The sequence below is a fragment of the Urocampus carinirostris genome, chromosome 13 (genome assembly GCF_059441175.1).
Source record: "Urocampus carinirostris isolate Australia breed hairy pipefish chromosome 13, RoL_Ucar_1.0, whole genome shotgun sequence".
Taxonomy (NCBI): Eukaryota; Metazoa; Chordata; class Actinopteri; order Syngnathiformes; family Syngnathidae; genus Urocampus; species Urocampus carinirostris.
Genome location: NC_142361.1, coordinates 24,298,452 through 24,322,014, shown reverse-complemented (window position 1 = coordinate 24,322,014; position 23,563 = coordinate 24,298,452). Strand labels below are relative to the sequence as shown.

The 23,563-nt window shown below is 38.7% G+C and overlaps 1 long non-coding RNA gene across 1 annotated transcript in view; it reads left to right on the top strand.

Moving 5' to 3' along the window:
• Positions 1-553: 553 nt before the first annotated feature.
• The window catches only part of LOC148354135 (uncharacterized), a 61,499-nt gene continuing 38,489 nt past the window's right edge, over positions 554-23,563 (top strand). The window contains exons 1-2 of the long non-coding RNA XR_015852477.1: positions 554-717; positions 21,660-21,760. This is a non-coding gene — a long non-coding RNA (uncharacterized LOC148354135). The remainder of the gene's footprint in view (positions 718-21,659; positions 21,761-23,563) is intronic.

The following is a 23,563-nucleotide window of genomic DNA, read 5'->3' as shown; positions in this document are numbered from 1 at the left end:
TCGTTCGTAAGTAGGGCAGCGTCTGTATTACAGAAAAGGTGGAGGAGAAATGATTAAGTTATGCGACTATTTCTATAGAAATTCAAAACATGTATACTTTATTGTGCAGCAAAAATATTTGGAATTTTCTACCAAGATGTATTGGGTGATTATATATTATAGTGTTGCTTCAGGTAACTACATCAGGGTTTTTTGGGGGCTGAATAACTGTGGTGTAATATTTGACTGTTATCTGCCTAATTATTATTGCGCATCCTTATTAAAATGTCCTGTCGCCAACAAGAATATCTCTGAATTTTGAGCTGGTAAAACTAGCCTTGACAATTTTGAACAGCATTAAATGAAAAGCTTGTCCAAAAACATGAAAAAGCCCATTTAATTCCTTATACCTGAATAGGCAATAACCAGTTGCAAGAGCCACAACACCACTTAGTTACAAAAATGCAGCTGCTAGCATAAATCCATGCAATTTTTATACTTGAAGGGGATGAAAAGAGCATCCTCTTAAATGCTAGCGTTTTCTCCTTTTTTTCATTTTGGTCGTTGCCAGGTTTGAAGAAACGGCGCTGAAAGCCTAACACGATTAATTGATGGAGACCCTCCAGAATCAATGAGGCTTGCGAAGCAGTGCGGCCCCTCTCTTTACAAATCTGCAGGGGAGGAGGCCGAGGTCTAGCGTGCTGCGTTCAGGCGTGACTGCCGAGTGTCAGAAAAATGGTGAGTGTCTGCCCGGGTGCCACGCCACATAAACTTACTAGACGCTCCATCTCCGATGCTTATTTGTTACTGCGTAGCACTTGAAAATCGTTACTCTCATTTTAAACCTTGACTGGTTAGGAACTGGGTGCTCACGTTGCTTTCTTAGAAGAAATCGGATTCCAGATAATGGGCTGCAGATATAGAAAAATAAAACAATTTCAGGGAACCTTAGATAAAAATCTTTCAACTTTAAATTAGTAAAACATTTACCATCACAACCACTGAAACCTGACTCATAATACACGAGGTCAAACATTTTAATAGCTGAAATTTGCGCAATAACTGTTTTTCCCCAAACAAATGCGGATCAATACCAATAACTGATAATGTTTATGCCTCACACACATTATTTAAAGGTAGAGGTGCTAAGTTAACCAAGTTTGCTACTGCCACCAAAATCTAGTGACTGCTTATCAATTCTTTCTTTCGTTGGTTCTGATAACCAATAAAATACACTACGGTAGAACAAAAAATGATAAATAAACTGCCTTTACACACCCTGACCCATGCAGCTGATTATGGTTATGCTCTTCCGTGCCTAACCCACATTATGAAGAGGTAGAGAGAGGACACGACCAAACTGTGCTACCAAAATCCAAACGTAATTAACAGTTATTTTTTTCATAGAAAAATAAGCTATACATTAACAGCCTGTACACATCCTGAGCCATGCGACGGATTATGGTTGAGCTCTCTAGTGACTAATGCACATTATGGAAAGGTAGAGAGGAGGCACAAAGGAGTTGTGCTAATGAAATAAAAAAAAAAAATGTAAATGTAAAGTGAATAATAAGCATATATTTCTTTTTACCAATACCGATAAAGTAAGAGCCTGTACATATCCTGAACTATGCAACTGATTATTATTATTATCAAGCTATCCAGTACTTTGCGCATATTGCGCAGAGGTAGAGAGAAAACACGACCAATTTGATTTACTAAAATGAAAATTTGGCGACTTTTTATTGGGCCTTCTCACCGATACCATTAACCGATAAATTAACAGCTCGCACACATCCTGACCCATGCAAGTGAATATGGTTGAGCTCCCCGGTGCCTCAGGCAATTCTGGAGAGGTAGAGAGGAGACAAAAATAAGGTGTGGTGCTACTAAAATATAAATTTGGTGACTAACCTATAAAATTCTGCTAACCAATAAAGTAACAGACTGTAAACATCCCTGAGGCATGCTGATGGTCAAGCTCTCACGCACGTTACAAAGAGGTAAAATGAGACATGATTATTGGGTATATTTTTCAACCGATACCGATAACCAAGCTACAGGAAGACTAATAACTTCTAAATGAATAGCCTGCACACATCCTGAACCGTGAAACTGATGATGGGTGAGCGCTTCAGTGTGCACGTTCCAGAGAACTAAAGAGTAGACGCGACCAGATTGTGGTCTTAAAATCTAAATTGTGTGACTTATTATTGGGTCTTTCTTTACCGGTACGATAATCAAAACATTACCAGCCGGTACACGTCCTAAGTCATGTGACATATTATGATTGAACTCTCTAGTCCTACGGATACATTACAAAAAGATAGAAGAGACACCACCAAGTTGTGCTACTAAAATAAAAATCAAGTACAGTGGAACCTCGGTTCTCGACCATAATCCGTTCCAGTACCCTGTTCGAAAACCGATTTGTTCGATCACCGAAATCATTTTTCCCATTAAAAATAATGTAAATCGTTTTAATCCGTTCCAACACCTTGAATGTTTACCTTGAATGTTTAACGTAAACATAAAGCAACCCAGGCTAATCGTACGTTCGTGTTAGCGTAATCTTCAGTATGAAAGATTACGCTAACATGAACGTGTAAATATAAAAAAATCAGGTCGTTTACAAGTCATTTAGCACCCGGGTCTCCACAACAAGTGGTGAGCGGTTCATTGGAAAGGGGGCTACGTCCCAACACCCTCAATGTTGGGCTCCGTTCTAACACCCTGAATGTTTACCTTGAATGTTTAACGTAAACATGAAGCTAACCCAGGCTAATCGTACGTTTGCGTTATCGTAATTCTCAGTACGAAAGTCGGCTCGAACTGCAGTTTAATATACGATCGCAGTATTTTTTTGCTGGATATGCGATCATCCAGACATCAAGCGCTCGGTGCTATGACCACTCGGGAGTGTTTATTAGCCACGGACTGCTACGTCAACAAGACCCAGCGGCCTACAAAGCAGCGAAGCAGAGTGGCAAGACAGCAGCGTGACCGGACGAGGAAGCGAGGTTGTCGGGCCAACAGCTAGGCTAAAGGCTAAACCCTTCAAAACGCTTCTCTCATCCATTTTCCTCTCCAACGTTCGCTCTCTAAACAATAAACTGGACCGTTTAACTACTGGAAGTGGCATCGAACCGCGAGATGACAAACTGCTGCTTTCTTCATCTCTGTATTTCGCCAGTAATGCTTTTTTGTATTTAAATTTGAACACATGGATATTTGGACATTGTTTGATTTCATTTTGCAAATTATTCCAAAGTCTGACTCCACACACAGACACACACATACTTCTCCTGGTGGTTCTCACCTTTGGGATTTTGAATTCACCACAGCCCCGCAAGTTATAATTTCCCTCTTTCCGAGTGAATAATCTTTGTATGTTTTCTGGCACTATGTTTTTGTTGACCTTAAATAACAGTTGTGAAGTGAAAAATTTTATCAAATCATCCAATTTCAATAAATTGGACTGCATGAATAAAATATTGGTATGATCCCGATATCCTACCCTGTGTATGGTTCTTATTGCACGTTTTTGAAGGATAAAAAGGGGCTGTAGTGAACTTTTGTAATTATTGCCCCAGACTTCTGCACCATATGTTAAATATGGCAGAACGAGAGAACAATATAATAAATACAATGCATTATAATGTAAAAGAACTTTGGTTTTATAAATTATTGAAATGCTTTTAGATACCTTTGTTTGTATGTGTCTGATGTGTGTTTTCCAACTTAATTTATTGTCTATTATGACCCCTAAAAACTTAATTTCTGATACAATGTCTATTGTGACACCATCCATTTTTACTTCTAAATCTTGATTTGCCTTACGATTACTGGTTAATCTTATCTATCCCGGCTGACGCTCAGGGAAACTGTGTGGGTCAGATGTATCGACATTGCGTTCTGTATACACGTGTACACGAATGACAATAAAGTAAATCTGAATCTGAATCTGAAAGATTACGCTAATATGAACGTGTAAAAATAAAAAAAGGATAAAGAAAAGAATTATGCATAGGATTTCTTACCTTTGTGGTGGTCAGCAGAAGGCGCAGGTGGACGGTGGGGAGAGGATCAGACACTCGCAGACCTATCATATTTTGCTATTATTTCTTTCTTAAATGCAATAGTTGTACGCACTACTTTTCTTTTTTCACCTGTAGCAACTCTGCTGCTTGCACTGACTTTCTTCGGAGGCATAATTAGGGGCTAAAACACTTCGTACACCTATATTAAAAGCGAAAGCTAAACGAAACACGTCTGCACGCGATAACAGTTGGTCATGAGGGGTGGGGGTGATCTACACCCGTACGCCGCTCAGCATCGCATCCTATCGTACGCACTCACGCATTACCAGCGTTCAAACTCCGATTTTTGGACCGAACAGTGAAGCAAGAATTTCTCAAAATTCTTGGTCGGACTCCGGTTTGTTCGAACTGAGTGGCGTTCGAAAACCGAGGTTCCACTGTAACTAAATATAAAGTATTTTTTGTACTGATACCCAATAAAATCCTGCTACAGTTGACCATACTGATGGTTGAGCTCTTCAGTAATTCATGCACATTATGGAGAGTTGGAGAGGAGACACAACCAACTTGTGCTCGTAAAATTAAAATTCAGTGACTAATTATCGGGGTTTGTAATACTGGTACTGATAAATGACAGCCTGTACATCCTGAGCCATGCGACTGATTATGGTCGAGCCCTCCAGTAGCTCGGGCACATACAGTTAGAGAAGAAACACAACCAAGTTGTGCTACTTAAATCATTTTTTGTGGGTAATTAGCAGGTTTTTTTTTTTTACAGATACTGATAACCAATAAATCAACAACCTGTAAACATCCTGGGCCATGCTGATGGTAAAGGACCTCAATGCCATATGCTTTTTTTCGGAGAGGTAGAAAGGAGACAAGACTAAGTTGTGTAGCTAAAAATCAAAATCTAGTGATGCATTATCAGCCCTTTTCTTTTCTATAAGGCTGATAACTGGGACGTCATATCTATCAGTCGGATAATTGCGGTGCATTTTACCACTTACCCGATCAAATCAAAGTAGATCGAACCATCCGAGCCACATCTCACACCGCAGATAAAACATAATGAAATTCCTATCTTTCATTTACATTCAGTTCCTCATTTTCCAATTCGAACTGCATTTCCATAAACCTGTAATATCCCAAACCTTCGGCGACCGAGCGAGTAAACAAACCCTTGTATACAGTAGCGAGGCACCGGATGGCCCGAGGGGTGCGCTCAGGTTGAGCTTAATGTATAAAGATGGGGAATGCGGCCGGCATGTAGGATGAGAGCTTCCTGTGCTGCTACACGGCACATAAATAAGGGAGCAGCACAAAGCTATCCCCCAGGAGTGCTGTCAGTTGGCATTTTAACATGCCGGAGACTAATGAGAAACAGTGCCGCATCACGCACCTTATGCAACATGCAACACAGATGGATACGTTTGTTTGCTTCTTCGATTTTTTTTTTCTTTATTGTCTGGAAATCTGCATGATGTTTACACAAATCAAGTTAATTCTTTACCGGGGTCGGTTACTCACTTTCATATTAAGTAAACAGAAATCGAAAGGAATTGATTTGGGATTTGCAAAACTTCAAGAGACAGTGTGTAATATTTAGTGCCTCCTAGTGGTACAAACAAAAATTCATCCAGGCACAAATTTTATAAAAAATCATTGGTCAATTGTATTTTTTTTTTCACCGAAGAATCTCTTCTTGGATCGGCGCTATGTTCTTCCGGCATGATGCCGCCACGTTCTGCCATGTAGCACTGGCCCTCCCTGAACACAGTGTCATCTAGTGGTCAAATATGACACATTGGACCTTTAAAAGGACAGTGTGTATTATTTAGAATATTATTTAGCTTATTTACCTAATACTTAATTCATAAAACTAAACAATATTCATTCAAGTAATAAAGAAAAATTTATTATAATTTGCTAAATGGTTAGTTCAGAGGTCTTGGGTTCAAATCCGGCTACCATCCTCCCTGCGCAGAGTTTGCATGTTCTCCCCTTGCTTGCGTGGGTTTCCTCTGGGCACTCCGGTTTCCTCCCACATTCCAAAAACTTGCATGTCAGGTGAATTGGCCGGCTCAATTTTCTCACACAGTTGCATCTATTAATATATAGTGTAAGTCCATGCTTATAGCAAACCCCGAACAAGCATAGCTTGTAAACAGAACCCTATGGCGCACATTTTTGAAGTGTGAGTAACAAAGCATGGTACTTTGTTTATTTTAGTAAGTGACATAAATGAAATCATGTGCTTTTTTTAGGAGCTGCTATTAAGTGAAAACACAAGCACTATCATATAAATGTGCAGTTTTAAAAGCTTGAGACATTTTCATTTATTTGACATAACCTGAGCCTCTCTTCGAAGGAGCTTACAGCATTGTGCACCATATTGCTTCTACTGGAGCGGAGAAACTAGTAAAAGAGTGGGCAAAACATAAGAAGTAAAAGGGTGAGTTTTGGTCCCTTTGGTTCTCCGTAGTTTGTATTCTTCTGTGTGCTTTTTATCCCTTGTTTTCAGTTGCACTACTCAATACTGAGTCATCTAATGTTCAAATAATAAACACTGTCTCTTTAAAGCATTTAAAATGCCGAATTATAACATTTGTATTTGCATTTGTAAAAAAATAACATTTTGTAAATACATAAGGCACACACAACTATAAGGCCTAGTGCCCACAATGTAATATGAAAAAATTACTGAGTAAAACAGTACACAGGAGGAATTTTCAAGGTTTCGCTTGCATACCTTAACGTTCTTTTCAGTTTCTTTAACGTGAGAGTAAAAATTGACATTTTGAGGTATTAATGTGGAAAAAAACACATACATTTTAATGTTAATGTATAATACATGGCGTCCTTATTTGTTTTTATTGTTAGTTTATGATCAAGATAAAAAAACAAGAAAGAGCTTTTAATTATCTTTTGGGCATCTTCTTTTCACCCAGGATTTATTTTAAATTGTTTTTGCTAACGGAATTGCTAGCCAACTTAGCTTTAACCCCTAGCATCACTTTAGTAGTTAATGCTAAATAATTTACAATCTAATGCTTTTTTCACAGGCCTCAACTACTAATGGAAAAAAATGAGATAAGATATTCTTGCCATAGTGCCCAACTCTCATTTTTTTGGGGGGGGTTCTGGGGGTTGGGTGGTCGGAAAACCATAAATGTATTTCCTTTTCTTAGCACTGATAGTAGGTATTGGTTTCTGTACTAATACCTGCCTCATTTGAAGATATTGGTACTCTCAAACCATTGCCAGTTTTGCTGGCCCCTTAGAGCTGTATTGAAAAATTCCTATTGATTTATTTCACTTTTAAAGCTCCAGTGCTTATTAAATAGTGACCCATAGTGGTGTAAAAATACCTCACTGATTAAAATAATACACTAATGATTCAAACAATAAGCAAAAACACATGTACTATCTCGTATACCTTATCTTTTTAAAAAAATTTGGATTTATATATTCTTAATCATATTACAGAATTTGAGAAATCTGACTTGTTTGGTCGCCATCTTAATACTACGGAAGCCTGAATGACAGTTTTGAAAAGGTAGCTGGTTTTAGCATTTAAGAGCCACTTACCTTCCACAGCTCAGCACTGCATGTGATGGTCACTAATGCCTGCATTTTTCCACTGTTTTCTTCTCTAGCGACTCACGTTAGCCACTTGGCTGCAGTCTATAGCTTGCCGCTTGTTATTGTTAGCTTTGCCATGGAAATAATTTAAGATTTCTCTGGAATAACATGAAAATAATTGTAAATGGCACCCATCAATAAAAAAAAATTTTGGGATTAGCAGCTATCACCGACGTAAGCGATTTAAGCAGGTGACTGCAGAGTGACTCGGCGTGAGTGTGTCTAATTCATTCACATTGGCGTGACACATTTGCCCTGACCAGAAGCAGCAGCAGTGGCAGTGGACGCCCACTTAATAAGACTTTCTGGTCGCTGTCACAGCGCTTTCTTGCACTCAGCCAACTCATGCCAGTAAGTAAATGACACAGCAATTAGGAGTGCACACCATTAAAAAAAGTGCCTCGAACCCTCACTGGCGGATTCCCCTTATTTAACAAATTTCCCTTATTTAAACGAATAGGGAAAAACGCTGTTCTTGTCTTTGTATTCTCTACAGTGAAAACAGCTATGGCTTCGGAATACTAAAATCAGATTTTTTTTATGCTAAGAGTACAATTTGGGGCACACACTAGAAATAGTCTTTACATTAAGGGTGCTATCGCTTTTATGGCATGCAAGTTACTTACGAAATAATCTATTCAAAATGGCAGATGAAAAAAAGCAAAAAAATAAAACAATTGTTTTCAGATGTATTATGAAATATTTGTATTTTTATAGTAACACAAAAAACTGAAAACAAATGGCAGTCAAGCATTAAAAAAATATTTTATGTGCGTGCTTGAACATTGGAGATTGAAGATGTCTCGATGCACACCTAATCAAAATAATAGCCAGCTTGAATGTAGTGTGTTTGAATAACTATAAAGCAGATAATGCACTTTGCCACAATCCACTCCTACTCTAACAATGAACATTCACATGGAGAGAAGACTGTACCGTTACTTTGCATCACACCCTCTTTTCACAAAGAAAGGTCGGGAGTGCCCTAGCTTCTCTGTAGTCACGCCCCCTTGACATTTTTACTTTTTTAACTGGTAGATCTTGATCCACGTATTGATCTAACAATTTGCATTCACTAAGATAGAAGACTGTCACATTTAAAGCGAAACGTAAGGGACTGGAGTGCCCTAGGTTCTCCCTAGTCTCACTTCCATGACCTATGTCTATGCGATTGACCAGTACGTATTGATCGACGTATTGATCTACCAATTTGCGTTCGCTAAGAGAAAATAATGTCACATTTTGACACAAACCATACGGAAAGAGGGAAAAGTAAGCGACACAAACGTCCTTTTTCTTACTTACTTACTTACTTACTTACTTACCCATCCATCCACTTACTTAAGTAAGTAAGTAAGTAAGTAAGTAAGTAAGTAACAGAAGTAAAGGTCTGGAATGCCTTAGGTTCTCTCTTGCCTCCATGACATCTGTCTATGCTATTTAATAGTAGGTCTTGATCAACGTATTAATCTAACAATTTGCATTCACTAAGAAAGAAAAGTGTCACATTTCTTCACAAGGCATAAGGGAAGAGCAAAAAGTAAGGGACACAAACCTCCTTTCACAAAGATAGGTTTGGAGTGCCCTAGGTCCTCCCTAGCAGACATGGGACCAAGTCACACATGTGCAAGTCTCAAGTAAGTCTCAAGTCTTCACCTTCAAGTCCCAAGTAAGTCCCAAGTATTTTTTTCTTGGGCAAGTCAAGTCACAAGTCAAGTCCCGAGTCTTAGATTGCCAAGTCCAAGTCAAGTCACAAGTCATAAAAACAGCGACTCGAGTCGACTCGAGTCCAAGTCACTAAGTCTCAAGTCCCCATGTCTGCTCCCTAGTCTTGCCGCCATGACATCTGTCTATGCGATTGAACGGTAGGTCTTAATCAATGTAATGAGCACCCTTGGTTTAGTATTTCACACTCACAAAGCGAGAGTACACTCCCATTCCTTCGCAAAGCAAAGTGGAAGGGCAGAAGGTAAGGGACACAAGCTTCCTATCACAAAGATAGTTTGAGAGTGCCATAGCTTCTTCCCAGTTATGCCAGCTCAACATCTTTACATGCAATGGCCTGGTAGATCGCGATTGACGTAACAAGCACTACAGATCTAGCAATACACGTTTACCAGGAAAGGAGAACTGTCCCATTCCTCTGCAAAGCTTAGGAGATGGGGGAAGATTAACGGAAACAAGCTTCCTTTGGCAACGATCAGGAGTGCCCTAACTTCTCTTTAATCATGCTTCTTAACATCTTTATATGCAACCGTCCGGTATATTACAATACATGTAAAGAGCACCGCTGCCCCTAATGATTTAAACGGCTTAATTAGGACTGCACGATTAAGACAGCTTTAAATCAGTCTTAGTTTTTGCTCAGGTGGCAAAATGCAATTTGTTTTTAATCTGATCAAGGTACCAGAAGACAGATTCTAGGCTCTTAAGACATATTTGATGTCATCGTATTGTCTGAGCCCCTTAAATCAATTCATAAAGGGCTTTCAAGGTTCAAGCAATAACGGTACGCAACTCGAAAAGCGCTAACCTTTATGTCTTTAAAGAGCGGTCGGGCACGGAGAGATGAAGCCAGTGGCAAAGACCAGCCTTTGCAGACAGAGTGTTACGACAGTGTGAGCGCCAGTGCAGGAACACCAAGGCTACACGTGCGCTCATGCGGAATAAAGACATGTCAGAATAAATTACAAGTCACATGTGATCTGAGCCTTCTGACACTGACGTTGTTTTACTAATTGCAGATTCTCGCTCCAGGATGTTACAGGGTTTGCGGGGAACAACAAAAGACTGCTTTAACGTGGCTTACTTTGGATGATCAATATATGAACTAAAAACAAATGAAGGTATCGTGTATGCCTAAAGCCTCAGTGTGTATTATATAGTGACCTCTACTGGTGTAAAATACTTTAATAGTTAAATAAAACACTTTAGAATTAAATAATAAGCCATAGCTGATGTTCTCTTTCATATAACAACTTGCAGGTTAACATAATTTGTAATTACATTACACAACATGAAGAAGCTGACACGTGTGTACCCCATCAAATCACTACATAAGCCTGAATGACCAAAATTATTGAATGCAGCTTGTCTCTGTGTTGTTTTTAGCACTTAACTACTTTTAAAGGATTTTATGCATTTGTCTATAAAGAATTTTATAGAATTGAATACAAATTACATTTATTGAGTTTAATGCAAAATATTCACTGAATGGGCTTTAGTTCAATAACAGGGCAGGCTGTTCCAAATGCAGAATATTTTGTCTAGGGAATTTTGATAACAGGACTCTGACGGAGGACGGCAGGCGTTGTTTTGAGAACAAGGCGCTGTGTTGTGAGAACGGTGGGCTCAAAACAATTCCTTGGCACGCCCATAGGAGGAGCCGGCACACCATTATGCGAGGAGAAGATGTACCTAGCTAAAGGACTTCAGAAGAAGGCTTCCCACAGACGCCAACGTCACTAATTCGGCCGTTTTCGATGGAGTACACTTAGTTATTTTGTTTAGGAAAATAAATGTCCCCCTGTGTGAAAATGTCGACTTTCCTGTTCATTTTTCCCTCAAGAAACGAGTGTGCATAAATTGTTGGGTGAATGTAGGTTGTGTTTGGTTAATGGAGTCAGATAACTAATCCGAACAATTAGGTAAACGGTACATTTTGATAATTTAATTTCCGACAATTCCCATAGCGTGGCTCTACATGCGATGGTGGCCGAGGCCTGTCATTCAGGCATCTTCTCTTTTTTTCACTGTTTCCTTCTCAAGCCTTTTTAGAAGTACCTAATGTGTGTATTTTACAGGAGAAAAATGAATCAAAGTAATTGGCAATAGCAATATCTATGCTGAAAAAATTGATCAAATAAGACTGTTGAAAAAATTTGAATGTGGAAATAATACAAAAAAATTGTTGATAATTCATAAATGTGTTATTTACCAGTAATTATGAAATGTGTCACTTCCACGCCTGTAAAAAGCTCAAGTAACGTTATGAATGTCAATTTACTATACAAAAAAAGGGAATAAAAAGCTAGTATTGCCTTACAACATTTGTTAATCTAAAAAAAAACAAAAAAAACCTCAAACTTCACACATGAGTGATAACAAAACACATTAAAACATTATTAATCCATTTTCAGTAACTTGACTTTTAAACAAATATTTTAACTTAAAATTGCCCGACAACCTTTCCAATGTCCCTCAGTTCATTTTTAATAAACGTTCACATCAGTCATAAAATTGTTATATCATTATTTTTTCGTTTTTCTATGTGACTAGATACACATTATTGTCCATATTTTGAACTATGTTATAATTAGAACAATATATTTGAATATGTATAAACCTTAATACACAGTTCTTGTTTTGGATCAAGAAGCATAAAAAATACTAGCAGCTAACTCAGAATAACTTTAACGAATCCTCTTTTAGCAATACATTCTTGCTGACCTGTGGGGGAAAAAAAATCTCTTAAATTCGTTTTTGTTTTTTCCACTATATAAATAGTCCTTCTATGGTCAATTAAAGGGTTCTTTAAAAAGTCATTGTTTTCTAAATGTTTTAATATGAAATGTATCATTGCTTTCATTCAGAGAGAACCAATGGCCTAAAGAACAGAAAGCGTGTCAGTTCAAATGTTATCTAAAATTGGTTGCACGTGAGAATTCTAACTGGGTATCTTCAAGTGGATTATATTTGAACTTTGAGCTTCCACTGTGGACGACCGCAGATATCAAATCAGTGCCCGGTGGTGTCCAGGCGAGCAGAAATAGAATACAGTAAGAAATGTATTTATATATTCATACTCTTTCTCACTGAAAGAATGAACTCACTCTGCCGGAACAGAACTACAGGGTAAACCTGCCGTCAGTGGAGCGATCGGCCGTGTATTTTTTTCAGTCTTTATTTGATATCAATGTGCCATCAAGTTAGACCATGGTGAAAATCCATCACCTTCGTGATTCGAACCCCACCACTGACAATAATGGTTTTTATTGGTTGGACCCAGGGTTGGGTTTGGGTGAAGATAAGGTATTGGTTGGACCTAGGGTCTAGGGGTAGGGTTTTAAGGGTTAGGTATATAGGATGGTTACCACGATCAGATCTAAGGGCCCGGTCACACAGCCGTTTGCGTCTGAATCACGGCCAGAAATTTCTGCCTGTGAAGCAGACGCTGTTGGACGCTTTGAGATCGCCATACAGACGAGATACAGCAGTGCTTTACACGCGGTCGGAATTTCACACGCGGTTGGCAGCGCGAAAAAGTTTTGCGCTGCTCAAAACTTTAGGGCCCGGTCACCAAGCCTTTCACGGGCGTATCGAGGCTGAATCACGGGCAGAAATTTCTGGCCGTGAAGCAGATGATGTTAGACGCTTTGAGATCGCTACATAGACGAGATACAGCAGTGCTTTACACGCGGTCGGAAATTCACACGCGGTTGGCCGCGCGAAAAAGTTTTGCGCTGCTCAAAACTTTAGACCACGTGTTAACCGCGGGCGGCACACGAGGTAATGACGCAGAACGATGTGCTCTGGCCGCGGCCAGGGCGTGGTTACACATGGGTAGGACGCGAAATTTCAGCGGGTAATCGTGGGTGGAGCACGGTCATAGCATGTTCTGCGCCTGTATCGCGGTGGTATTATGTGAAATTAGCGTGTTACGCGTGTGACGGTCAAACGCCTTTCTCCGCGTATATACAGCGCGATTTGCCGAGCGCACGTCAGTTGTGCTCGAGACGTCAAGGGGTGGACATGGATCATCGTCACCGTAGTGACCTCGTCTTAATCCATTTTTATTTCTTGACATTTCTTTTCATTTCATAACAAGATAATAAAATAAAAATGAAAAACTATTACAATAATAACATATTGGCTTCTTCGGTGCGTAGGAGTCGGATTTGGGCACAACACCGGCTCGGGAGCTTTTATACCTGTGGTCCACACGAGAAAATGACGCGATGAGGAAGCGGAACAGTCGCCGGCGTCTGTTTTGCGGGCATACCACCGATGAACAGCGGGTTGGCCAATTTTGCGCATTTTCCATCGCGGGCAACCACGGGCAAAAAAACCCAGCAAAATTTTACCCGCGATACAGACGCAAACGGCTGTGTGACCGGGCCCTAATCTTAAATATAAAAGTTTGGATACATATTATAATGATGTATGTATAAATATTTCTACCCCAATCAACTCTCAATTCTGCTTCTGTGATTTTCATTGTCGTGTAGCGCCCTCTTTAGTTATTTAGGTCCTATAATACAACATAACCTAAACAAAAAATGTTGAGGAGGTGTGACTAGGGAGAAGCTGTAGCACTTCCTACCTATCATTGTGAAGTTAGGTTTGTGTCCCTTATTTCCCCCCTTCCCCTATGGTCTGCAGAGTAATGGGACTGTCTTTGTCTCCTGTTCAACTTGTATTGCTAGAATAAAGAGCAAAATGGAGGGAAAGAATGGAGACCAGTCTTTGTGAAGGGAGGCATGTGTCCCTTACTCTTCCTTCTTCCCCATAGTTTTGCAGAGGAATGGGACAGTCTTTGATTCCTGTTGAACTTGTATTGATAGAATGAGGAGAAAAATGTAGGGGAAAGAATAGAGACGCATATCTGTAAAGGGAGGCTTGTGACCCTTACTCTTCCCCCTTCCGATATATTTTGCAGAGGAATGGGACAGTCTTAGTTTACTTGTCAAAGTGTATAGCTAGAAGAAGTAAAATGAAGGGGAAAATGGAGACCTATTTTTGTGAAGAGAGAGGCTTGTGCCCCTTAGTCTTTACCCTTCCCCTTTTGCAGAGGAATGGGAAGGTTTTCATCTCCTTGTGAATACATATTGCGAGAATAAGGAGCAAAATGATGGGGAATAATGGAGGCCCATGTTTTCAAGGAACACCTTTGTATCTTACTCTTTCCCCTGTTTTTGCAGAGGAATCGGACGTCTTTATATCCTCGTGATTGCATATTGATAGAATGACAAGCAAAATGGACGGGAATAATGGAGACCTATGTCTATGTAACCGCGGTGTATCCGTCCCACTAAAGATCCACATTCACGCTGGACTGGATGATGACGTTTTTATTACAGTTGCTGCAAATGAATGAGTCACAACACGTGGTTAGCCTTCTCTGCTGGCTTTGATCTCTTTAATCGTTGGCAGCTCATTGTAGACTGCCTTAAACATATCAAAGAGCTTTCTTTTGTCAGGCAGGATGTAATGAAAACTGAGATCACTTGCACTCATTTCTTGGTTTTTATTGGAAGGAAGGAATGACAAGACGTGAATCTTCGATCCGTTGTTTGACGGATTGTCGAGACTTGACAGGCGGGTGAAGGCTTGGCGGGAATGGTTGCGGACAGGCGTAGTCGTCGTGTTGTTGGTTGGGGCTGGAGAAGAAGGTCGTCGTTGTGTTCGGAAGAGAGATCAGGAGTCAGGCGGGCAGGGCAGGTCGTAGGCAGATTCGGATACGGGTCGGCAACGGAGATCAGGTAGAACAACAGGAGGCAGGCAAAGAGTCGGAGGTACGGGCTTTCTGAGCAAATGGCAACAGATCGCATAGTACAATCGAACAAAGTATTACCGGAAGCTGGGGATTTAAATATACAGGGTGCGCCAATCAGCTGTCCTGGCTGTTGGCGCCAAATCCTGAACACAGGTGTTCCCGATCCGGGTGATTGTGACATCTTTTCAGTTTACATAAAATATATTTTAGAATATCAACCACCACAATACATTTTTACATCCATTTTAACAAGATAAGAGATCCTATAGTGTTTTTTTTTAACGTTTACAATGAATTCAACATATTTTTCTTTAGTCTGAATTTAAACCAACATCATCCTTTTTATATATATATGAGAAAATAGAAATAATAACAATAATGAGTGTAAAAAACGGTAGAATTTACCTGCAAATGAATGAGTCACAACACGTGGTTAGCTTTCTCTGCTGGCTTTGATCTCTTTGATCTATAAGGGGAATTAGCATTTTAGCACAACATGCAACGTCCGGCAAAACCAACATAAAAGGCAAAAGAAACAAAACGAAAATAAATCCAAACAGCTTGACAACATCAATCACATTACTGTGCATGTTAAGAGATTTGTCAACTATGGTTTTAATGTTTAACATTAACTTTTTGCGGAGTACTAAAAGATCGTGTCTTACCGTTGACAGCTCGCTGTTAGACTGCCAACAAACCCAGCCTTCCAGTCACATATCAAAAGCCAAAACCAAACTTTACCCCATACCAGCAGGTGGCACTGCTAGACTCATCATTGCAGGACACTTACCAAAAACTATACAACATATTTCAGCAGGAATTTCAATAAAACAAAAGTTATTATTACACCCGTTACATCTAGGGTGGCTTGTTTCCCTAATTGTTCCTCCTTCCACTATATTTTTTAGACAAATGGGACATTCCTTGTCTGTTTGTGAACGCTTATTCCAAGAATAGCAAAACAGGGGGTAAGAGAAAGTAGTAGGATGGAACTAAAGTCTAATTGAGATAACTCTAAGTTCGGGTGTTGAAACACACATATAATTTGACATATATACACGATGCAATTCATATTTTATGTATTTTGTGTGATTAAATCCAACTCAATTTACACTTGTTAACTTGCCAGTAAGCTACGCTGGGGAACGATAAAAACTAAAAAGTCCATCATATTAATCCAACACTGATGAAATAATCATCCCTCGCCTAATCAGTAGTCAGAGTGTACGACTCAGCAAACGAAGATGTGACACCTGTCAGTAGCGATGCTCGACATGAGGTCCACCATGACTTTGATCAGTCCGCAGACGCCGGGGCAGAAGCGCCTTTGAAGACTTCAATCATCCGTTACCGATAAGATTATTATGTTGCCGCTCTTTGACTTCCAGGCCCTAATCAATCATGACAGAGACTGGCCTGCTCCTACATGAGGTGCTGCTATTTTAAAAACCCACTGAATTATTTGATCTTTTCAGCTTTCTGGGGAAAATGGGGCAACTTACCAAGGCAATAATAGCCAGAAGCTATGCTAGAGTCAGCAGGTAAAAAGGAAAATTCGATACACCATAGCAGGGGTCATCTACGGTAAGATTTAGGTTGATCCCATTACTTCCCTTTCCCCTCCACTTTTCTCTTTACTCGAGTAGTCCTGGTTTATATAAAAAATAAACGGACTGTCCCTTTCCTTAGCAAAACATAGGAGTAGGGAGAAAAGTAAGGGATGCAATCCTCCCTTAACAGAGATAGGTCATGAGTGCCATAGCTTCACTCTGATCACACCCCTTTGACACCTTTGTGTATATGTTGTGTTGTATTACTGTAATCCCTCACTACTTCCCGCTTCATAATTTGCGGCCTCAGTGCATCCCGGGTTGAAAAAAATCCACAATCCATTATCCCTGTCGCATAAAGCTGTGTGCTGGGAACGGCAAAGCTTACTTTCTCAGGCCTGACAGCTCTTTTTTGGCATTATTGTATTTTTGCTTGGAATGATCTGCACTTGTGTGTCCCCAATCCATTATCTCCAATCTCATATTGCTGCTATTCTCAGGACCGCGCACATACATAAACATCTCACCCCCTAGCTTCAGGACGGAGTTACAGGGAACTCAGGGGCAAAAAGGGATGCTTGAAAAGAAACCTGATCCCCCTCGGTCATATTGTTTCTGAACTGCAGGGGGCACTGAGTGAACTCTGTTGTATTTGTATGTTTTTTTTCATCGCATACTCTGTTATGTTTTGTTTCTGTTATTAAATGTACTGTTTATGTATAATAAAAATCCCTTTTTGGGTCAGTAAAGTCTAAATCATAGTTTATAATCCCTACAGAGAACGCTACAAGTCAAGGAAGAGCACCGATGCAGGCGTGAGAGGTAATTGTGGGGAAGAATAAATAAGAGTGAAGAGCAGTCCTCATCTCATGGCATAATTATTTATTTTAAATGTTAAATATTGTAGTAAATGGTTGTAACCCTCAGCAAAGAACTGGAAGCAGAAGAGCTGGATGAACAAAACAAAGGGGATACGTGAAAAGGGGAAGTAATGGGATTGGGTTAAAATGAGGGGAATATTCCCCGTATAGGTTACCTAAACCTGTGTATATACCAAAATAGTTCTACCCAGCAGTATCAAATTGTGTGCATGGCGCCAAAGAAAGGAGAAGCAGGTGGTGTGAACGGGGGTCTTATTTTAACAAGCACCGCACTCGCTTGTTTCGAATTCAGTCATAGGAGAAATCCGTGTATATATATGCAGGAAGGCGGTTTGATCACGTCGAGGTCACCGGTGTGGTGCGGAAGGAAATGAGACATGCGAGGCGGATCGCACAAGACTTTTCTGAACAAAACTTTGATGAACAATAAAAATGGAGTCCTGGCACACAAATAAGCACGTTAAATGAATTTTCAACAAAAAATTGCTTTCATGCGGTATTTGGCATATAGGCTAAAGTGCTAACTTTTTTTCCTAAAATTAGAAATACATGAAATTAGGGAAAAATAAAAGTATTAGTAAAAATACATAAAATCAGAAGAGTACGACAAAATAAAACAAAAATAATCGATTCCGTCACAAATAATATTTTAAAATGAAAAATAAAAGTATTAGTAGAAATATCCACTTACGTAAATCTAGACAACTTTAACATACAACGTTAATAAACAATTAAATCACCCAAAATACTAAAAAAACGGCCGTAAAAGTATTAGTAAAGTATCTACTTAAACTTAAAGGGGAAAGACAAAATAAAACGTACGTGAATAATTACATCACTAAAAATACTTTAAAAGGTGAATAAGAGTGTTTTTGGAAATATCTATCAATTTAAAGGTGAAATAATACGACAAAATGAAGCGTAAAAATAATTTAATGATCATAAATACTTTAAAATAAGAAGTCAAAGTATTAGTGGGAATACATACATAAAAATATATGAGTATGAAAAAATAAAAAATAAACGATTGAAAGTATTAGTGGAAATATCTACATACATAAACATAGAAGAGTACAACTAAATACAACGTCAATAAATGATAGGTTCACTAACATACTAAAGAAATAGCAATAAAAGTATTAGTACAAATATGTACTAATGTAAACAGAAAAGTATGACAAAATAAAACATATTCAAATGTTTTAATCATTGAAAGTACTTTAAAATGAGAAGTAAAAGTATTAGTGGACATATCTACTGAAGTACACAATGAAAAGAACGACAAAGTAAAACGTAGATAATAAATGCCAACACTAAAAATATTACAAAATAAGAAGTATTAGTGGAACTATCTACTCCTGTAAATGTAGGAAAGTACGACAGAATAAAACTTAAATAAATGATTCAAGCATGAAAATTACTTTAAAATGAGAAGTAAAAGTGTTAGTGGAAATACACATTAATTAAGTATGACAAAATGAAATGTAGATATTAAATGCAATGCAAATGAACATATTACAAAATAAGAAGTATTAGTGGAAATAGTTACTCCTCTAAACGCAAAAACGTAAGTCAAAATAAAACAAGAACACAGTATTTAATCGCTAATTATGATTTAAAATGATCTATTTCCACAAATGCATAAAGTGACACAAATTAAACAAATTCAAATTTAGAGTTTTTACCGCTAAATAAAGCTTCTTCCCCTAACATTGAGAGCTCTGGAGTAGCATGCTCTTTGAAGAAGGGTGGCGGTGTTGCACTTATCTCTGAAAGTATACAAAAATGTACTCCGCACGCCTTTAATCAATATAAGGCATTTGAGGCTCTTGTCATGCAATCCTCTTTCGTGTCACCATCGACTTTTGTAGTGAATATCGCGTGCTGGGACCATACTCGATCTTCTTAGATGAATTCTCTGAACTGTTGTCTGACTTAGTAACCTATGCAGACAAAATATTACCTAGGGGAACTTTAACATTCTCATAAATTCCTCACTTAGTTCGCTTACTGTGTGTTTTAGTCTCAACATGTTACATCTGTTTTTTTTTTAATCCATTAGTTGATATGCCGACTCATAAAGATGGAAACACACTAGACTTGGTATACTTGGTATACTAACGGTATCTCTGATCATTATTTAGTTACATTCGAGGTGCTGGGTACACAGTGGAACCTCGGTTCTCGACCATAATCCGTTCCAGAACCCTGTTCGAAAACCGATTTGGTCGATCACCGGAAATCGTTTTTGCCATTAAAAGTAATGTAAAATCATTTTAATCCGTTCCAAATCCTTGAATGCTTACCATGAACGTAAACATGAAGCTAACCCAGGCTAATCGTACGTTCGCGTTAGCGTAATCTTCCGTACGAAAGATTACGCTAACATGAACGTGTAAAAATAAAAAAAATCAGGTCGTTTACACGTCATTTAGCACCGGGGTCTCCACAACAAGTGGTGAGCGGTTAAAGGATAAAGAAAAGATTTATGAATAGGATTTCTTACCTTTGTGGTGGTCTGCAGAAGCTATGCTCTATTCCCTCGAAAGAAGGGAAACTCGCACATCTTCTTCATATTTTGCTATTATTTCTTTCTTAAATGCAATAGTTGTACGCGCTACTCTTCTTTTTTCACCTGTAGCAACTTTGCTGCTTGCACCGACCTTCTTCCCAGGCATAATTAGGGGTTAAAACACTCCGTTCACCGATATTAAAAACGAAAGCAAAAAGAAGTGCGCGGTCACGTGACAACAGTTCTTCACGAGGGGTGGGGGCAATCTAAACCCGTACACCGCTCAGCATCGCCCCTAGCGTACCGGCGTTCGAACTCCGATTTTTTGAACGAAAAGCGAAGCAAGAATTTCTCGAAATTTTTGGTAGAGAACCGATTTGTTCGAACTGAGAGGCGTTCAAAAACCGAGGTTCCACTGTATGTAGTATTAAACAAACAAATGATTTAGCGGACAAAATATTTGCCCTGGTACATCCTCTGCCCTCTTGGATCCTTTACCAGGGATAAATGCATAGTTTCCTTTATTTAAAGGTTCTGTTGACTCACTTATGAGTGATTTCAATGCTACTGTGGTTAGTGTCCTGGATTCTGTTTATGGTATGAAGATGCTTGGTTTACTAAAAAAGGATCACTTAAACAATACTGCAGGGCATTTGAACAGAAACAGTGCACTACCAAGCTTGAGGTTTTCTGTCAGCCTTCGCTCGGAAAATGCTGGTGGAATAGTGATCCCAGGAGCCAAGAAGAAATCCGCAGGTGGAAGGTGTTCTCCATTTGGGCCCGTTGATGTGGAATGCTCTGCCCCCTGAGATTTAATCTACAACCTCAGTAGGACTTTTTAAAACACACTTAGAGTCCAGAACTTATAAATGACCTATGTTTCATGTTGACGATGTCTCTATATTGCAACATCCATTGCAGCCTGATCACCCTGGAAGGGAGTTTACCTCATGTACAGTCCCTTCTCAAGGTTACTTTATTTTCCTCATGCAGAGGTTTTGAGTTTTTCTTGCCTTCGTGTAGGTTTAAGATCAGGGGATGGTGCAATAACAGTCTGTAGTTTGCAATAGTTTGATGTCTGTGCAGCTCTTCTTGTGATTAAGGGCTATACAAATAAACATAACCTGACTTGACATAGAATGTAAACAAACAATTCAATCACTAAAAATACTTTAAATTAAGGATTATTAGTATTTGTGGAAATACCTAAGGGACAAAAAACATCTTATGCCACAACATAAAGTGAAATAATAAGGCGGGGTCGTCATTTCTCGGGGTCTGCTGTACTTATGATTGAACCTTAAAAGACCTAAACTCATTTTAAATTTGACAAAAGTAAAAAAATATATATATTTATAATCTATGGCCTCTCTAATAATCCCAACAAAAATTGAAGAAATACTTTAGGCCATAGTTACAGATTTATTTTTGCAGAATTTAATACAAAGTCAGTATTAAAATGTCACTCCAAGCAGGTGCTCAGTCAGCTTTCCGGATTTCACTTTCAGCTGCCACTAAATTAACGTCAATCAAGTCTTTCCCCGTTTTTTTCCCCAGATTCTCCTCCAAGCCGTGACATTTATTTCTCACGATATCTGTCCTTCAAGAGAACCAGGGACCTTAAATAAACCATGAAGCCCGGGTAATAAAAGCGCCAGGTAAGGGTTGGGAAACTTCTCAATTTCTGCAGAGACACAAAAAAAATAATACTATAGTTTAAGTTATATCCTACTATAAAATCACCCAAAATATTTAAGGCTACGTGTATCCGTGTTTTTAATTTGTGTTACTTGCAAACCTATACAGCACATCAGATTATGCATGTCTTTTCCCCCCTGAATTTATCAGTTTGCGGTATCAGTCACCAGAAACAGGATTTTGTCAGGTGTCAGTAGGAAAAAGACATTTATCATGCATCCCTAGTATTAAAAAAAAAATGTCGTTTATATACATTTACGGACTTTGTGTGTGCTTGATTACGAGATTGCAGTAAACGTTTCACGATGATACGTAAAGACTAGCAAGAAGTATATACTTTAAATTCGAACAAAATGAAATTTAAATATCCTTGGAAAATAACACACTTATAGAATCCAAATATCTTTTTCTCTGTAGCAAAAAAGGTAATAAAATAAATGTACTTTAAATCCAAACTATGCTAAAATATCGTTGGAATAAAGCCTTTTCCGTATTTTTTTAGCCTCAACAGTAGTTTTCGTGCTGATAGTTTTAAGCACAAAGAAGACCAAATTAATTGAAAACCATAGTGTCTCTTGGTAATAAGAGGACTTGCACATTTAAACATAAAATAAAAATAAAAGTAGAATCAATTATTTTTTGTGTTTTATCTTCTCTGACATAAAACTGGTTTTCAAGTCAAACATTTCAAGCACATATAAAACCATGAAGATAAAAGATCATTTCGACTCCCGATCTTCTCTCTCGGTAGCAAGGAATGCTAGGTCATAAAAAAATGACTTTTAAATTCACACCAAAATCAAATATCTCTAGAAAAGAATCTATTTGTGTTTTTTTCGTCGATATCAAATTGGTTTTCAGGTCAAGAATTTTAAGCACACAGAAGACCTGAGAAATTAAGAACCAGTTCAACTCCTAATCTCCTCTCTCAGAGATCTAAAATCCAATGGATTAGGGCTAGCTCATCTGAGCTCACTATCATGGTGAGAGGGGCCACTGGGGTATGAACTATCACTTATCACCTTGCACTCTTCGAAAGCCTTTTTTGATAAGGAAATTACCAGAAAAAAAATCTGTGCTTTAAAAAGAAGAAAGAGAAAGAGAAGACCAAAAAAGCCTGGTGGCTTGCTAGCATCGCTAATGTGCGACCTCAGAGGTACAGCAGACGTTTACTTATCCATTGATCATCAATCATTTGCTGCTTAATGGAAAAGAAAAGATCGATACGACAAGGAATCGGTGGCAGTTGAATAAAGATCGGAGCTTGGTAGAATGCCTTTCGCTCACTAATTCTGCAGTACAAATAAGGCTGCCGTTTTACCCGAAGTGCTCTTTGCTGTGGTTATACTTTTAGAAAATAAAGTGATGACTTGGTCCTCAAAGGGCTTTCAAACAGAACGGTATTCAACCAAAAATGTTTTTGTAATTTTTTTGAAGAGAAAAGTGGGACTCCAACAAAACCGAACCAGACAAGTTAGCCTAGTAGCCGTGTAGCATCATTTCAAGAAAGATCGTCTGTTTGACAACACAGGGTAAATTAAACCATAAATGAGTGTCTTTTTATGTTATCAGTTCAGATACAGATGTGACCTTATGTTCAACTCATAAGAACAATGTATGGTCTCACTGCACCTCTGATGATAAAACTCAATGTCCCAAACATATTCTGCTGTCTTCACTGATCGATTGTCTATCTAAGTCTCCTCAAGGTGGCAAAACAGCATCCGGCCATCTGTGCTTGAGTTTTAATGACCTGGGTCTTT